This window comes from Magnolia sinica, chromosome 11 (genome assembly GCF_029962835.1).
Source record: "Magnolia sinica isolate HGM2019 chromosome 11, MsV1, whole genome shotgun sequence".
NCBI lineage: Eukaryota > Viridiplantae > Streptophyta > Magnoliopsida > Magnoliales > Magnoliaceae > Magnolia > Magnolia sinica.
Window position 1 is genome coordinate 83,823,978 of NC_080583.1, and position 16,973 is coordinate 83,840,950.

Here is a 16,973-nt window from a genome sequence, read left to right on the forward strand (position 1 = left end):
ACCTTGTCAACAAATAGATTGGATGGCAAATAAACATTACAGGGGGCTTTAGAAAATTTTTAATTGTTGTTATTTAATTAACACTGTTTCCTTTGCTGTGGTCTACGTGGGATTTTTTTTAAACCATGATCGTCCAATCAATGTTATTTCCTGTGGTGTGGTCTCCTTGAGATGTGGATCTGCCTCATTTTTTAGCTCATATCATGAAATGATACCAAAAAATAAATACACAATGTTGGATAAAATGCATACATCATGGTGGGGCCCACGGAGCTTTGACACCACGTAGCCGGCTGGTGATGCGTTCTGGCTGGAGGTGGCCTTGGCTGGAGGTGGTCTGGGTTTCACCACCGAATCCGCGTACTGCCAACAGCAGATCCAAGGCAAAGAAGAGAGAAAACACGGAATATCCTATTTATGTCCGACCGATCCTCCCAGTCAAAGAAGAGAAAAACGACGGATTTATGTCCCACCGATCCTCCCCATACAAGTATAATAATTCCCTATTATCCAGACCGTTCATGTGGAAAGCATGATTTTCCTTTAGACAAGAATTACACAGATATTACGATTCTAACATCCTGTTCGTTGATCCTGCAAATGGGTCATGAGAATGAAGAAAACCTTTTTTGATGACAATCCATTTGCAAGAAACTAATCTGACAGTTAGTATTATCTATCTGAAATCTGGATCTACAAATGGACGGTCAGGATCACTGAATCGTTTTCAAATGGATACGTAGTGGTAAGCAGGTACACGGTTTTGCGCGTGTCTCGCAGGCAGTTAAATAGGCGCTGTCGACCATTGTCCTTAAAATGCTCCAGGGGTATTCCTGTCAATTCACAACGATTAAAACGCGTTTTGGTCGGTTGAGTAGTAATGGCAGTCATGTAATTAAATCAAATAACAGAGGCTTTTCCATTTCAACGAGGCTGTTATATGATACTCGGGCACCGTATGAAACCTGATACGCAGGCAATCGTAATTTGTACGCGTGGCATAGATTAGCTGGAAACGGATTGGCTACTCCCCCTGCCACCAGCCAATGGCTGATGGCTGGTGCTCTGTGGGCCCCAAAATGATGCATTTGTTTCATCCATGCCTTCCATCTATCTTTGTAGATAATTTTATGCTATTATACCAAAAATGACTTATATCACAATCTCAGGTCGACCACATTACAGGAAACTGTAAAGTGTTCAATGAAGGTCGACCATTAAAAGATTTTTGGGGGCTATAAAAGTTTTGGATCAAGCTGATCTTTGTTTTTCCCCTTCATCTGGGTCTGTATGACCTAATCAACAGATTGGATGTCAAATAAACAATACAATAGGAGGATTTAAATGGTGGATATCCAATCACTATTGTTTTCCTGTAGTGTGGTCCACCTGAAAATTATATCCATCTCAACTTTGGGAAAAAGCCCTAAAATGATATTTAAAAATGGATGAACGGAATGGATGAAACACGTACACCATGGTGGGGCCCACTAAATGATCACATAGATGTCTTTCCTATCCAAGCCGTCCAAGTAAATGGATATCCAGTGATAAGAGTTAGACATTTCAACGCTCAGATGTCCCGCACAGATGACACCTTGGTGGGAAGTATCTACTCTAGTGTGTGTTTACTACAAACTAGTTGAACTGTATCTCATCCACAGTACACGTGGCACATGTAGAGGCGAATCGAGACCGTCCAAGTTGTTTACTCCATTGAGGGTGGACCATACGCCAAAAATCCTATAGATCGGACAATTCAAAGCGTGTCCATATTGATGTGATGACGTGTAAAAATGCCACACGTAAGATGTTTTTGTTGTGTATTTCATACATGATCTTTATTGGGCCACATCACTAGGTGGGGCCCAAAAAATGATCCAACCATGTGCACAAAAGGTTCGAACCATGTTGATTTTAATATTTTGATGGGCCAAAACCTGACATATGGCACGTGCAAACACGCGCACCTGTCACCACACGTGAAATGAAATGAAAGGGTAGGTATAATGAGAAGGGCCCATGAATGAATTGAATGCTTCAGGTATATGATGGTGGAGTGAGGAGGATGGGCGATGCTTTGAAGAGGTTGATTAAGAGTTATTTGATACTCGGGCAGCGTGTACCACTTAATATACGGGCACTCGAAATCCGTACACGTGGCATACCTTAGGCTTCTTAAATAGTCCCAACTGCTGGTTGATGGACACTTGTTGTGAAATAGGACCCTCGGATATTTTAAATTTTAACCGTCCCATAAATGTCCACCCATCCCCTATTCAGTTAGTTATATATATATATATAAGGTGTAGTTTCGTAAATGGGAAAATAAGGTTTGAAAATTAATTTGGCTGTTAAAAATTTAAAACGTTAAATTTAAGTACTTACGAGTACTGAATAATTTGATTAGTAATTTGTCAGAAAAATGTCTGATGTTTGCAAGTAAGCACTTTTTTTTTTTTTTTCAGTAAAAATCTATTTAATAAAAACAGACGTCAAATGTCTAAAAATTGACAATTTATTATATTTGTCTTTATTATATGAATTTCTATCTTTAGTAGAACATAAAAATAATAATATTATTGCATTACCATCAAATTTGGCATACATATAAATGTATCAAATATAATTCCTAAATTGATAGATGCTATACTTTTTTTAATAGAATAATTATAACTCTTCGATTAGTGGAATATGAGATTTTATACCAGCATAATATTGGACCATTTATCTCTATTGTCCCACCTACAATATATTTTTGGCTTGATGACCTTTAATCAAAAAAATGCTTTTGTTAGGAAAAAATATTCTCATCCCGGTGAATCGGTGGACCACATGTACACATTTTTATTTTATAGATGAAGTCATCCTGAGTTTTAGATATGCTTCTTGTTTGGCACGTCCTAAAATGAGATTGTAATATGGATGGACAAGGTGGATTTCTCGCAAACATCACAGTGGGCCCCACTTAGAATCCCAGGGCAAGACTTCTTGATAAACGCACGCTTTAGCAGGAGTTCTGCTTGGATTGTGAAACCATGACACATTAGGGTCCGTTTGGATAGATGTATTCAAGTGGAGTAGGTTGTAATGGGGTGGAGTGTACAGTAAACGAAACCATTTATTGCCCGTCAGTGGATTGTCTCCAATCCAATTGGAGTAGACGATCCAACGCCCACTTGGTGTGCACGTTTGGACGGTTCACGAAATCCATGGATGGTGGATGTGGTGGATGTTTGGCGGGCATGCCCATGCAATCCAACAGTGAGAGTGTTTGGATGTTGCAGAATTTGAAACTGACGGCCACCACTGTATTTGAAAGGGTGCCATGGACTGGATTGGGTACTTCATGGGGCACTATGATGTCTGTGTCCCATCCACGCCGTTCAATAGGTACCGTCTAAACCTGTGTCTCATCCACGCCATCCATATATATTGACCTATTAGATGGTCAATACAGAAACAACTTTCTGTGAATATCCCAAATTCTACTGACCACATTACAGGAAAATAGATCTCCATGAGCATCGACCATTAAAGACATTTTGGGGCTATGAAAGTTTTCGATCAAGCTAATTTTTGCAGTTCCCCTTCATCTGTTTATTGTCTACAACATCAACATATTGAATCTGAAGTCGTGGATGAGATTCTTAGATTGAACGGTCATAATGATGGATATCCAATCACTATTGTTTTCAGCTTGTGTGGTTCACCTGAGATTTATATACCTTTAATTTTTGAGATGAAGTCATAACAAATTCAGTAAAAGTGGATGAATAGAATGGATGAAAGACATATATTATGGTGGGGCCCACTGTGTAAATGCTGGAGTTGTAGAGCGTATCTCAGTACGCAAACCGATTTCACATAACCCGTATGAGACTGTCCATTTCAAATATGGGCCGCACATTCATGGATGTGTTTCATCCACTCCGTTCATTTTGGTAATCGATAGAATGGGGAGATCCATGTCAAATTAATACTAGAGATGTCGAGATATATCAAAAGCACAAAGAAAATCCATTCAACCCACACACAGACTATAATATATTAAACCCTTCGGCTATAGTCTACAAAAACCATAAACGAAAGTAAAAAATTTAATCAAAGTTACAACAATAATATTTTAAATTTAATAATAATAGGCAATGAAAAAAAAAAAAGGAACCAAGACGCCCACAAAAATGGCAACGACTTTCTCGCTATCTGATGGAGTAAGATCATCAGTCGATGTGGCCCTCTCCACCACCTCGTGTCTCGTCTGGGTCGACTGATGGGTAGACAAGGTCGTAGTGTGCTGGATCTCCATTTCAGCAGATGCAGCGGCAACCTTAAGACACGGAGACTCTGGCAGTGGTCTGGATGGCTCACAAGCCTTACGGAAAAAAATGTCCCAGCATGCTACGACCTCCTTCTAGTTGCGAAAGGCGCGGTGCCTGCCGCCACTATATCCCTCAACTTCTACTCGCGCCTCATCCCAAGTGTCATATATCCTAGGGCGACGTCCGACGAGGACAACATAGTTTTCTTTACCCATCTGCAATAACATGCATGAATTATTTTTGTGATATATTAAAAACTGAACATCCGTAATTCAAATATCCCATACTAATCCTTAATAAGAATATGAAAGTTGTATGTACGTACCCTTCCTCCTTTATATCCACTGACTAATTCAATCCGAGTTAATGTGCGTAATGCAAGCATGTGAGTAGATATACCAAATTGCTTTAAAAACATATTTAGTCATTAAAACAGCAGTCACAATGGTATACATTAGGCATACATACCAGCACAACAAAATCCAAAATTATGAAGAAAAAAATTTCAGTATACGGAAACAAACATCACAACAATATAAGTTATTACATGCCCATAATAAAAACCAGCATAACAAACCCATTGACCACACCCTGTCAGACAGAACCATCACTCCATCACCCAAGTGATCACGGAGTTTTTCCTTTAACCACTCCACTCGACGCTCGAGTTGAAGACTGATAAAGAACGACGCCAACAACTTGTCCTTACTCAGGATCTCACCAACATCTTTAAATTCTTTGTTGGTCAGGCCTTTCACCTCTTCCAGCACATCAAGTACTTTGTTAGTACGATTAACCTGTTTGCGGAGCCCAAATTTCATCATTGACTCGGTAACGGTATTTAATGAGGCCTCGAGTACATCACATGAATGAGGCGGGCGCGATCGTTTCCTTGTTGCTATCCCTCCGCGAGTACCATCGGAATCAAGAGTGCGAGTGGGAGTATCACGGGATCTGTGATGTCCCGTCGCAAGACTGTCCGATGGTAATGGAATGGTGCCTGTGGAGTCTGTTATGTAATCCTCTGATAGATCTATCGTATCATTTATATCGTCATCAACAGAATTTCATGCTTCATTAAGGTCTCGCTGCAGACGAGAAGAAGATGCCGTTGCGGCCATACTCCTGCTGCCTCATACATAACGCCCCGTGGTCTATTCAGATCCGCATATGACTGCGAGGTCATTTATTCTATCAATTCGTTTTCCGCGGAGTCTTACAACATTTGGGTGAGATTGCCAGAGGAATAAGATAGATGTAATTATGGGTAAATACTACACAGAGTGTAAGCCCCGTATCCTAGACCGTACCGTTCCATAGACTTCCGCGGTCTTCCCGGTAGAATTCCGGCAACCTTCGACCCTTAACTGGTATTTGCACGCGACACTGATTCACACGCCGTCAACCCAAGTCGACTCAACCCGAGATTGATACCCTAGCGACCACGCCGTCGCCGCTGTTCCGATGCCGCGACTCGCGCGCTGATCCAATACTCTGGTCAGGAGATGCGGGCCAGCGTTCGGTGCGAGGAAAACGCCGCGCGTGCGAATTACGAGAGAATCTCTACGAGATGTCACATCAATCAATCAACCCATCAATCCCATCATGTCAAGTACATGTCAAGTACACATAACCTTTCACCCATTCCCAAGTAACCACAAAAGTCCAAAAAGTTCTTACAAGCCCATACTTTTCTTACACCATTTGCCATAAAAGTCAATAGAAGCCTTACACACCTATCCCTCTCTCTCCCATCCATCACTCCATCACACATCACCCATCTCTCTTTACAATTCTCTCTCCCCTTCATTTTCCAATTCACCTCCCAAGTAACCCAAGAGCACCATCTGTCCAAGCCTCTCCCATTCATCTCAAGCTTCAAGTGTGGCCCATTTCCTACCCCTTTATCTCCCATCTCAACCATCCAAACCTCATCTCCTCTGTTGGAATCAAAGTTAAGGAGTTAAGGAAGCCTAGGGTGCAAGCAAAAGCCGGTGAGTGATCTTGGTTGTTGTCTTTTATTCTTTCTTTGATTTAAGGGTCCACATCTGTGGAATCCACCTTGATGTATGTTTTATAACAAAGAGTGGGCCCATAGTGGCGGGGCCCCTCCATCGCCGCCAAAATCTCTCTCTCTCTGTCTCTTTATCTCTCTCTCTCTCTTTCTTGTATTGTGGACCCCACTATGATGTATGATCCATGCTGTCTCATCCGTGGGGCCCACCTTGCGGACCACCTTTGGGTGGGTCTGGATGTAGGGGAAACATAAATAACAACTTGATCCAATATATATATATATATATATATATATATATATATATATATATATATATATATATAAATTTTAGGTGGATCACGTCCCTGTGGGACCCACCATGAGATTGGTGTTACACCCACACTCTCCATCGTCCAGGGACGCTGGGCGTCTGCTGGAGTGAAGGGTGGGCTGCCAGGGGTGGCTAACAGTGATGTGAATTGACGGTGGATCCATGAGTACCACACCCGTCCTCCACCCCTCTAAATGGGCCACACCATGAGGTATGTGCTTTATCCAAACCGTCCACCGTTCTAGACAGTGGGACGATGTCTGTATGGGGCCCACTCCCATGCCCAAGTCCATAGCTCATTGGCAGACTGAGTGGGGATGCACCGTTTCAACGGTGGAACACACCCAAATCCATAGCTAACTGGCAGACCGAGTGAAAGATACCTCGTTTCACGCTGAGGTCCTAGCATCCATCCCTAGTGCGGTGGCTAATAGGGAAGTGTGGACTGACGGTGGGCCGTGGGACCCATCCACACCGTTCATTCATTTGGAGTGGGCCACACCACCATACACGTGTGGTGTCCACCACCTTTGGACGGTGGGACCCACCCCCACGTGTGGGGCCCTCCCTGGTTTATGTGACCGTCCAGGCCCTGGACAGCCTGGACGTCATGCATTTAATATATGTATTATATTATATATATTATATATTATATGATATAATTTATATCTTATATGTACAGCTACTGTGGTGGGCCCTACGTGGGACCCACCTCTGTTTTGCCTCTGACCTGAGAAAGGAAAAGAAAAAAGTATAAAAATAATAATAATAAAAATAAAAAGGCGGCTATGCTGCTCATTTCAGCAGCCACGTGCTGCTCTCTCTATCTCCCTCTCTTTATCTCTCTCTGTCTCACTCTCTTAACGTCCAGAGCCCTGTGGGGTCACCATGATGCACGTGTGATCTGACGGTGGGACCCACACTAGATGTATGTGTTTCATTCCCCCTGGCATGGACCCTAACGATGTATGTGCTCTATTGACACCGTCCACTAATTGAACGACGGGGCCCACTATGATGCATGTGTTGTATCCATGCCGTCCAACCATTTGTGAGATCATTTTACAGCATGAAAAATAGTGGTGAGCCAGATCTAAAGTTCAAGTGGACCCCACCAGTTAAGTAGTGTACCGTGTCATCCACCATTCAAACCCATAAGGGCCACGGTAATTTCCACTTGTTTTCATTTTATCTATCTCTATGATAACTTATGGATATGTCGGACCTCAAACACATAAGGGTGGGCCCGATTTGATATACATATGGTCCATTTGACTCGGCTATTTAAATCGGCCCAGTTGACTAGGCCCGATGCGATGTACTTGGGGCCCAGTTGGTTAGGCAGATATGATATACGAGGCCGTTGTTGAGGCCCACCTTGATATGCATGAGGCCCATATGATTAGGCCCATCTTGATGTAGTTATGGCCCATCCATTGAGGCCCACCTGATATGCATAAGGCCCATGGGTCGAGGCCTAATTGGATGTACACAAGTCCATTACAATGTGTAACTCTACCATGGTTTGAGTAATGATGTTTTTGATAGCCGTGCCTTGGGAGCAATATTGGTTTGACGTCCACATTGTAAGTATAATGTTGATTAAATGTCCACATTACAACTCTCCCTAGGGTTCATTGTTTGGCCCGTACTTGTTGTGTGTAGGTCGTCTAGTCCATCTGCGTTGTAAGGATAGTGCATTACTTTATAGCATGTTTAGTATAGTTCCATAATTCATGATCATACGCATTATATGTATGCTTGATATGAGAAGTGACTGATCATAGCATATGCCTTCGGACAGATTATTTAGGGGCTCCCGAATGAGCGGTGTTGCCCTACATGAGCGCACGATACGCGCAGGATTGCTGCATGACTAGATAGTGTGATTCATGCATTCGTATTGTGTGATATGGTACTGTACGCCCTAGCGACATTAGGGCCGTAGCCTCCACAGGCAGATCGTGGTTGACAGGATTGGATACCGAAAATCTTGTTCTACATGGGGTGCAATAAATATCCTTGAGTGAAAGTCCCTAAACCCTTATGGTACAAAGAGATTGCTCTAACGTCTAGACCGAGTGGGTGCATGAGCGCCGAGTGCCGATTACCAAACGGTTGCGCTTTCCATTGTGTCATGGTCGGTTAGAAGAGGGTGTAGCCTTACCCGCCTGGGAGAAGGGGGCAAAGCTAGGCTGAGTCTGACCAACTCGAGGAATGGGTCCGCTATCGACAAGTCGATCCCGATATTGGCAGGTGGATAGTGAGGTCTCTTCCACTCACCTTATTGCGCGCGATGGGACGGCAATTTGGTTGGAGTGTACTAGACCTCGGTGATATTCCAGAGTTGAGATGTATTGATATGTGGACTGAGATGAGGATTCACATGCTTGAGTTACATTTCACACCGCATGGCCTTGGTATGGCCGACATCATTCATGTCTTGCACCGCATGGCCTTGGTACGGCTAATAGCATTTATGGATTCTTTAGCATGTTCCGCATTACTCTGACACTGCATAATTATACTACTACCTTGCGCACACACTTACACCATCCTCTAAACTTTCTATAAGCTTATGCACGACCGTTGCGTACAGGTGACGTTGGAGCACAACAGCGCTGAGGCAGGAGCGCTTTGCAGATCATCTTGGAGCTTTTTGTTTATTATCATTGTATTTTCCTTTATGCTCATTGTACTTTTAAAGTTTTTGATCATAGTGAAAATGTGATGGAGTTTTTGGTTGTTGTTTGTGGGTTATGCCTTTGGTTATGCTTATTACGAATCAAACTGATGTTGAAAATCCTCCTCGTAGTATACCAGGATCGGAACCTGGCGAATGGGCGCTGGGAGCCGAGAATGGGGTTCTACGGAGGCTGTCAGCGCCAGATTAGGCGATTGAAAATTTTGTGAGCCCGATTTCCGAGTTTAGGGCGTGACATAGAGATAGATGATAAGAAATTCAAAACCTGTCAAACTTATCCTAAGATATTGCTGCCAGACTTCATTAGGAGCTGTCACAACCATCCTCTCAGAGTCCCAACCAAAGCCACTCACTGCCAGCATGTCCTTCACTTCAGTATACTCTCGCTGATAATATCTCAACCGATTAGACACGTTTTGCTATGTGACAACTACCTCAGTGTGCTTTGTAACTTCGTCAGCCGCAATCTGGTATGTGTTGAGGGTCAAATATTGCATATCAGACCCATTTATTGCATGGATTTACAAGCATGATACCGTTTAATAGCCTGATTTAATTGTATTTGTGATGCAGAGTGTATTGACAAGCATGAACTGAAAAAGGGTGCTTAAACCATGGATTTGACGCTCTGATGACACCCAAGGCAAGGGACGGACTCCAGGGGACCAAGATCGATGGAATTACACACCAGGGATCCGAGGAAATCAAGTTATTCACGTTAAAGAGGCCTGAAATTGGTGAAAAATGCACGATCATATAGTTCTCGCCATCTGATTGGCTCAAAACTTCATACATGGCCTGAGGGCCATAAATTAACCGTACATATCAAAATTTAGCCCTTGGATCACTATAGAAGTGCCCCAACTGACAGATCAGCCCATAAACCGTTGATTCTGGGCCCACCTGATATTTGGAACTGTCTCAACTTTGGTCTCGGCGGTTTAAATAAGATGAGGAAACAAATGGATGGATCGGATCTTGTATATACATTACAGTGGGCCCCGTATAACCAAAGTGTGTACATGAGGTACACATGTGCCGAGCCGCACCATACCGTGTATAACGGGTCAGCGCGGCTGACCCGTATCTTCTTCTTTAAAACGGCAATTGCCGCATTAACGTTGTATAACGGACGGAAACTGTCCGTTTTTGCGGACGCAAGTGGGCCCCACCCATGGCCTGTACGGATAATCCAATCCGTCCATCGTGTAGAGGGCCACGAATTCATCGAACCCATGCTGAGCTTTTGGACTCATGCAATCACACGTGCGCGATACAGAGGCCATAAGTGGACTGCCCTGCAACGTTCAAATTGATGTTTGGATGATTTCTTCTCTGATTCTTAGTCAATGGATATGAAAAACCATCCGTTTCTTACTGAAATTTCGAGGGCAATCTAATGGACGGGGTGGATTTCCTTGAAAACACCTCTGTGGGGCCCACCAATCACGTCAGCGCCGGACGTGCGAAAGGCTACGCACGTCCGCGAAATCGGACTTTCCAGGCAGTTGTGGCCCACCATCTTTGATCATATGGCAGATCTGAACCGTCCATCGTGTAGGCCAGCCAAAACACTTCCAAGAGACGCTGATTTTACAGAAATAATGCAAGGAACGTGAGAGTTATGAAGCCCCAAACTTGGCTACGAAAAGGCTTTCGCTGCGCGTACGATAGCTTCCCAAATCCGATTTCCACCACTCCAAAAGCTATAAAAAGAGTTCCAAACGTGGAGAAGAGGGAATGCTTGAATAGGGGACGTCAGATAGAGAGAGGGAGGCGGAGAGAGAAGTGTTTGGAATTTTTATGTATTTTTTCTTTATTTTTCTTCTTTTTCCTATGATTATGTTAGGCTAAATCCCTTAGCTAGGGCTAAGAGGTGAAGCTTGCGGCGTGATGAGAGCTTCTACAGGTTTGATTGAACTGAACTGATTGACTTTGTTTGATTTAAGAAATTCTTTTAGTCATTAATGATTTGTTGTGATTTAAATTACAATAGATCTGTGATGGCTTGAATAATTCCTTTCCTTTTATTTTGATGTTCAGAAACCCTGTTGTTCGCCATCGTCTCATAGACATGGGTGGATGATGGGATCCTTCCTAGCACTCATACATCTTTTGATTGGTTATGGATTGGTCTAAGTTCTGTTATTTACCTTGTCTCTTAGGCATGGATTTGTGATGGAATCATACCTAATTCTTATACCTTTCATCTCTTGAAAACTATATCAAGTAAGTTCAGTATAATATCCATGAAGCAGGTATAAGATCTCCCTAATCTCTACAAGTGGATCCTCTGAATCCCTAGTTCACTTTCTCTGAATTCTTTAAGTTTAAATTAATATTTCACCATATTCCTCGAATCACAATTGGTTTAAATTTCATCTTAGCCTAGTTCTAGATCTGGTTATTTTCAGATAACGTACAGGTTTCAGTCCCTGTGGATTCGACCTCGGTCTTACCGAGTTTATTACTACATCACAACCCTGCACTTGGGGTATGAACAAGTTTTTGGCACCGTTGCCGGGGATTGACGGCTACGTTTCCTGAAGATAACTAGTTTTAGGATTAGGACTTTTCTGATTTTTAGGATTTATTTTAGAATTTTCTAATTCCATGTTTTCCTTTAATTTTTAGAAATCTTCTATTTAAATAACTTTCTATTTTTAGATAGTTTTCCTTTTTTTAGAAACTAACCAAACTTTCTTATTTTGTAGGATTCTGAGATAGGTTTCTAAATTGGTAATTTCTCTCTTCCTTACTATTTCTAGATTAGGATTCCTTTTTAATGAGTTTCTAATTCTAACTTTTTTAGAATCTAATTTTGTTTCCTATTTTATTTTTAGAAATTTTCTATTTTAAGACTTTCTGTTTAGAAACTAACTTTTCTGTTTTGTAGGCTTATTAGAAATTTCTAAATTTGGTACGCTCTTTCTAAATTGCTACTTTCTAATTTAGGAATTCTTCCTTGTTTCTTTTTATTTCTATATTTCTCTTCTTAGGAATTTTATAGGCTTGCCATTCTTAGAAACTAACTTGTTTTGTTCTATTTTGCAGGTTTCAATTTAGGGACTCCAAATTGGTAACTTCCTTCCAACCCTCTTTTTCTGTTTAGATTTTTATTTCCCTTCATAGGATTAGGCTTAGAATTTGATTGAGGGTTGCGAGTGTTTCATGCTCAAGTGGACTCGTGACAACACTCGACGTCTCTTGACTGAAGGAGGATTAGTTGAGGGGTTAACTGTCCATCGTAGGACTAGACACCGCTCGAAATCCCCTGAGTTAATGGAGGATATGGCTGAAAATCAACCTCTTCTACCCCAACCTAGGGTAGAAGATCTCCAAGATGAGAATGAGGTGCATCAAGCACCCCCGCCTCGTACCTTACGAGATTACTTACAACCGGCGGGGGTGAGCACGCCCTCATGCATGGTTTTTCCTGAGAATGAAGGACACATGGATATCAAGCCAGGGGTGATCCAACTCCTCCTTAAATTTCATGGGCTTGAGTCAGAGAATCCTTACTTACATTTAAAAGAATTTGACGAGATCATAGCTACCTTATACTTTCTTAACGTATCTGATGACACGATCAGGTTGAAACTCTTTCCCTTTTCTTTGAAAGAGAAAGTCAAGACGTGGTTACATTCACTACGTCCTCGATCAATTGGCAGATGGAATGACATGACAAGGGAGTTCATTAAGAAGTTTTTCCCATACCATAAGACGAACACCCTAAGAAAGTCAATCATGAACTTCGCCCAAAGGGAAGATGAAACATTCTTCCAATGTTGGGAGCGGTTCAAGGATCTTGTCAGTTCATGCCCACAACATGGTTTTGAAACGTGGCGCATCACGAACTTTTTCTATGATGGACTGACATCTCCCATGCGCCAATTAGTCGAGACGATGTGTAATGGAGAGTTTATGAATAAAGGAGTTGATGAAGTGTGGGATTACTTTGATAAACTTGCTGAGAACACACAAACATGGGATATCTCTCCTAGACCTAGTACTGCGTCTAGGCCGACTCACTCTAAGGAAAGGGGTTGAATGTATCTCCTGAAAGAGGATGATGATATTAATGCTAAAGTGACCAATCTCACTAGAAAACTTAAGGCCATGGAATTAAAGAAGGATAAGGCTAAGGAAATTGTTTGTAGTATTTATGGTTGCGACATTCACATTACTGAAAATTCCCCAACTATATTTGCCTTTCAAGAAGTATTGAATGAGCAATCCAATGCTGTAAGCAATTACCAAAGACCTTTCAGTGGGCCCACCTCTAACACATACAATCCTGGCTGGAGAAATCATCCAAACTTCAATTGGAGGAATGGACAAACTACTACACCTCAAGGTTTCCTAAATCAAATTCCAACTCAAGGGAAATCTCAAGAGGATTCGGTTCTAAAACACTTTCAAAAGTAAGAGCTTTCCAATCAGGGTATGCTACAAGCATTTCAAGACCTTATAAAAACGATCCAAGTACTTAAGGCTGAAAATACGATTGGGAACAAGGGGAGCTTCCCAGCTCAACCTCTTCCCAATCCTAAACCGCAATATGAAGTTAGCGACCCAAGCTCTTCAAATCAGATGGAGCAAGCTAAATCCATCACCACTCTTAGGAGTGGAAAGATCATTGACAAAACCATTCCGGTTAGGGCTGAAAATCCTAAGGACCCGGAAGTGGATAAAGAAGATGGATCTAGTCATACCCCACCAGAGTTAGAACCGGAACCTCAAGGAAAGCCGGTTGTTCCATTTCCCCAACGGTTGGTTGCACCAAAATCGCTCTCTAACTCTCAGGATATTCTAGAGGTGTTGAAACAAGTGAAGGTCAATATTCCACTACTTGATGCCGTGAAACAAATACCTTCATATGCCAAATTCCTGAAAGACTTATGTACGACCAAAAGACGGTAAAATATTCAAAAGAAAATCTTTCTGATTGAGAAAGTGAGTGCCATCCTAAAGCAAGATGTGCCGCAAAAATTTAAAGACCCTAGTAGCCCAACCATATCATGTGTAATTGGGGACCATCGAATTAATTACGCGCTTCTTGACTTAGAAGCGAGTGTTAATCTTATCCCCTACTCGGTATATAAACAGTTGGGCTTAGGTGAATTAAAACCCACCTTAACCACACTACAACTTGCTGATCGCTCTGTTCGTATACCAAGAGGGATAATTGAGGATGTGTTGGTCCAGGTTGATCGATTTTACTACCCAGTTGATTTCATCATCCTGGATACCGAACCCATCGGTAACACAAGCACTCAGATTCCCGTCATTCTTGGTCGCCCATTCCTTGCCACTTCAAACGCAATTATCAATTGCAGGAATGGTGTCATGAGTATGTCTTTCGGGAATATGACATTAGAAATGAATATCTTTTTCAACACGGCCAGACGGATAGAGGAAGATGACGATATCTACGATATTAACATGATCGATACTTTTGTGGATAACAGGACACCCCTTACTTTATCCTCTGATCCTCTAGAGACGTGCCTGGCCCACTCCCATGAGTTTGATGATGACATAATTAGGGAGACGTGTGCCATGCTTGATGCGCTACCGGTACTTGAAGTTAACCGGTGGAGGCCACAATTTGAAGAATTACCCCAAACTGATGAAGTGCCTCTACCGTCTAACCTCAAGCCACCGAAGCTTGACCTAAAACCTTTGCCCTCTGATTTAAAATATGCATACTTAGGTCAAGATGAGACATACCCGGTGGTGATTTCTGCCCACCTTGAGAAAGAACAAGAGAGTATGCTCATATCTACTCTCCTGGAACATAAGGGAGCCCTTGGATGGACAATCGCGGACCTCAAGGGAATCGACCCCTCGATTTGTACTCACCGCATATATCTTGAGGATAATGCGAAGACCGCTCGGCAACCACAACGTAGACTAAATCCAAACATGAAGGAAGTGGTTAAGGCCGAGGTTCTTAAACTATTGGATGTGGGTATCATATACCCTATATCTGATAGTCAATGGGTGAGTCCAACTCAGGTGGTTCCTAAGAAGTCCGGGATCACCATCGTAGCCAATGCCAATAATGAACTCGTGCCGACTAGAGTCACTACTGGTTGGAGGATGTGCATTGACTACAGAAAATTAAATGTCGTCACAAGGAAAGACCACTTTCCTTTGCCCTTCATTGATCAGATCTTGGAAAGGTTAGCTGGTCATTCCTATTACAGTTTCCTTGACGGGTATTCGGGCTACAACCAGATAGAGATTGCCCCTGAAGATCAAGAAAAGACTACATTTACATGTCCCTACGGTACCTTTGCTTACCGAAGGATGCCGTTTGGACTATGTAATGCTCCTGCCACCTTCCAGCGATGTATGATGAGCATATTTTCTGACATGATGGGGCAATATTTAGAGGTCTTCATGGACGATTTCTCTGTCTTCGGTCCATCTTTCAGCGAGTGCTTGGAAAGTCTTAAATGCGTGCTGAAGAGATGTGAAGAAAAGAACTTGGTACTTAATTGGGAGAAGTGTCATTTCATGGTTCAGAAGGGAATTGTCCTTGGACACATTATTTCATCCAAAGGAATCGAGGTGGATAAGGCAAAGATCGATCTTATTTCTAACCTACCTCCACCCAAGAACATAAGGGACGTGCGATCCTTCTTAGGACACGCCGGGTTTTACAAAAGATTCATAAAGGACTTTAGTCTCATCTCTCGTCCTCTATGTAATCTACTTCAAAAGGATGCACCATACGAGTGGACTGAACCATGTCAGGAAGCTTTCACTAAGCTTAAGGGCACATTGACTAGTGCACCCATCATACACCCCCGACCGGAGCATTCCTTTTGAACTTATGTGCGACGCGTCTGATTATGCTCTTGGGGCGGTCCTAGGCCAGAGAAAAGATAAGAAGCCCTACGTCATTTACTACACAAGTAAGACTCTAAATCCTGCCCAAGTGAACTACTCGACTACGGAAAAGGAACTCTTAGCCGTAGTGTTCGCCTTGGACAAATTTAGGTCATACTTGATTGGATCCAAGATCATTATTTACACTGATCACGCAGCGCTTAAGTATCTTCTGTCTAAGAATGATGCTAAGCCCCGCCTGATACGATGGATCCTCCTACTCCAGGAATTTGACCTAGAGATAAAAGATAAAAAGGGAGTAGAGAACGTAGTGGCTGACCATCTTTCTCGCCTTAATCCCTCTGATTCCCTTGAAACAACACATATCAATGACATGTTCCCCAATGAACAATTGTTCAGAGTCTCCCATTCACCTTGGTTCGCTGATATTGTTAATTATCTTGCCACAGGTTCCATACCGACACATTGGACTGCGCAAGATAAGAAGAAATTTTTCACCAAGGTACGTAACTTTTTCTGGGATGATCCGTATTTGTTTAAATATTGCCCAGACCAAATCCTGAGGAGATGTGTGCCAGATGATGAGCATCAAAGTATCATCTCCTTTTGTCACTCACAGGCCTGTGGTGGTCACTTTTCTGCTAAAAAGACCACGGCCAAGATTTTACAGTGTGGCTTTTACTGGCCCACTATGTTCAGGGACACTCACGAGTTTTGCAAAGCTTGTGAGCGTTGTCAAAAATTGGGAGCATTGTCCCG

The 16,973-nt window shown here is 42.5% G+C and overlaps 1 non-coding gene across 1 annotated transcript; it reads right to left on the bottom strand.

Annotated features, from left to right (window-relative positions):
* Window positions 1-13,082: 13,082 nt before the first annotated feature.
* Window positions 13,083-13,189, bottom strand: LOC131219795 (small nucleolar RNA R71). Its single transcript, XR_009158439.1, has one exon. It is a non-coding gene; the product is annotated as a small nucleolar RNA R71 (small nucleolar RNA).
* Between the last annotated feature and the right edge of the window lie 3,784 nt (window positions 13,190-16,973).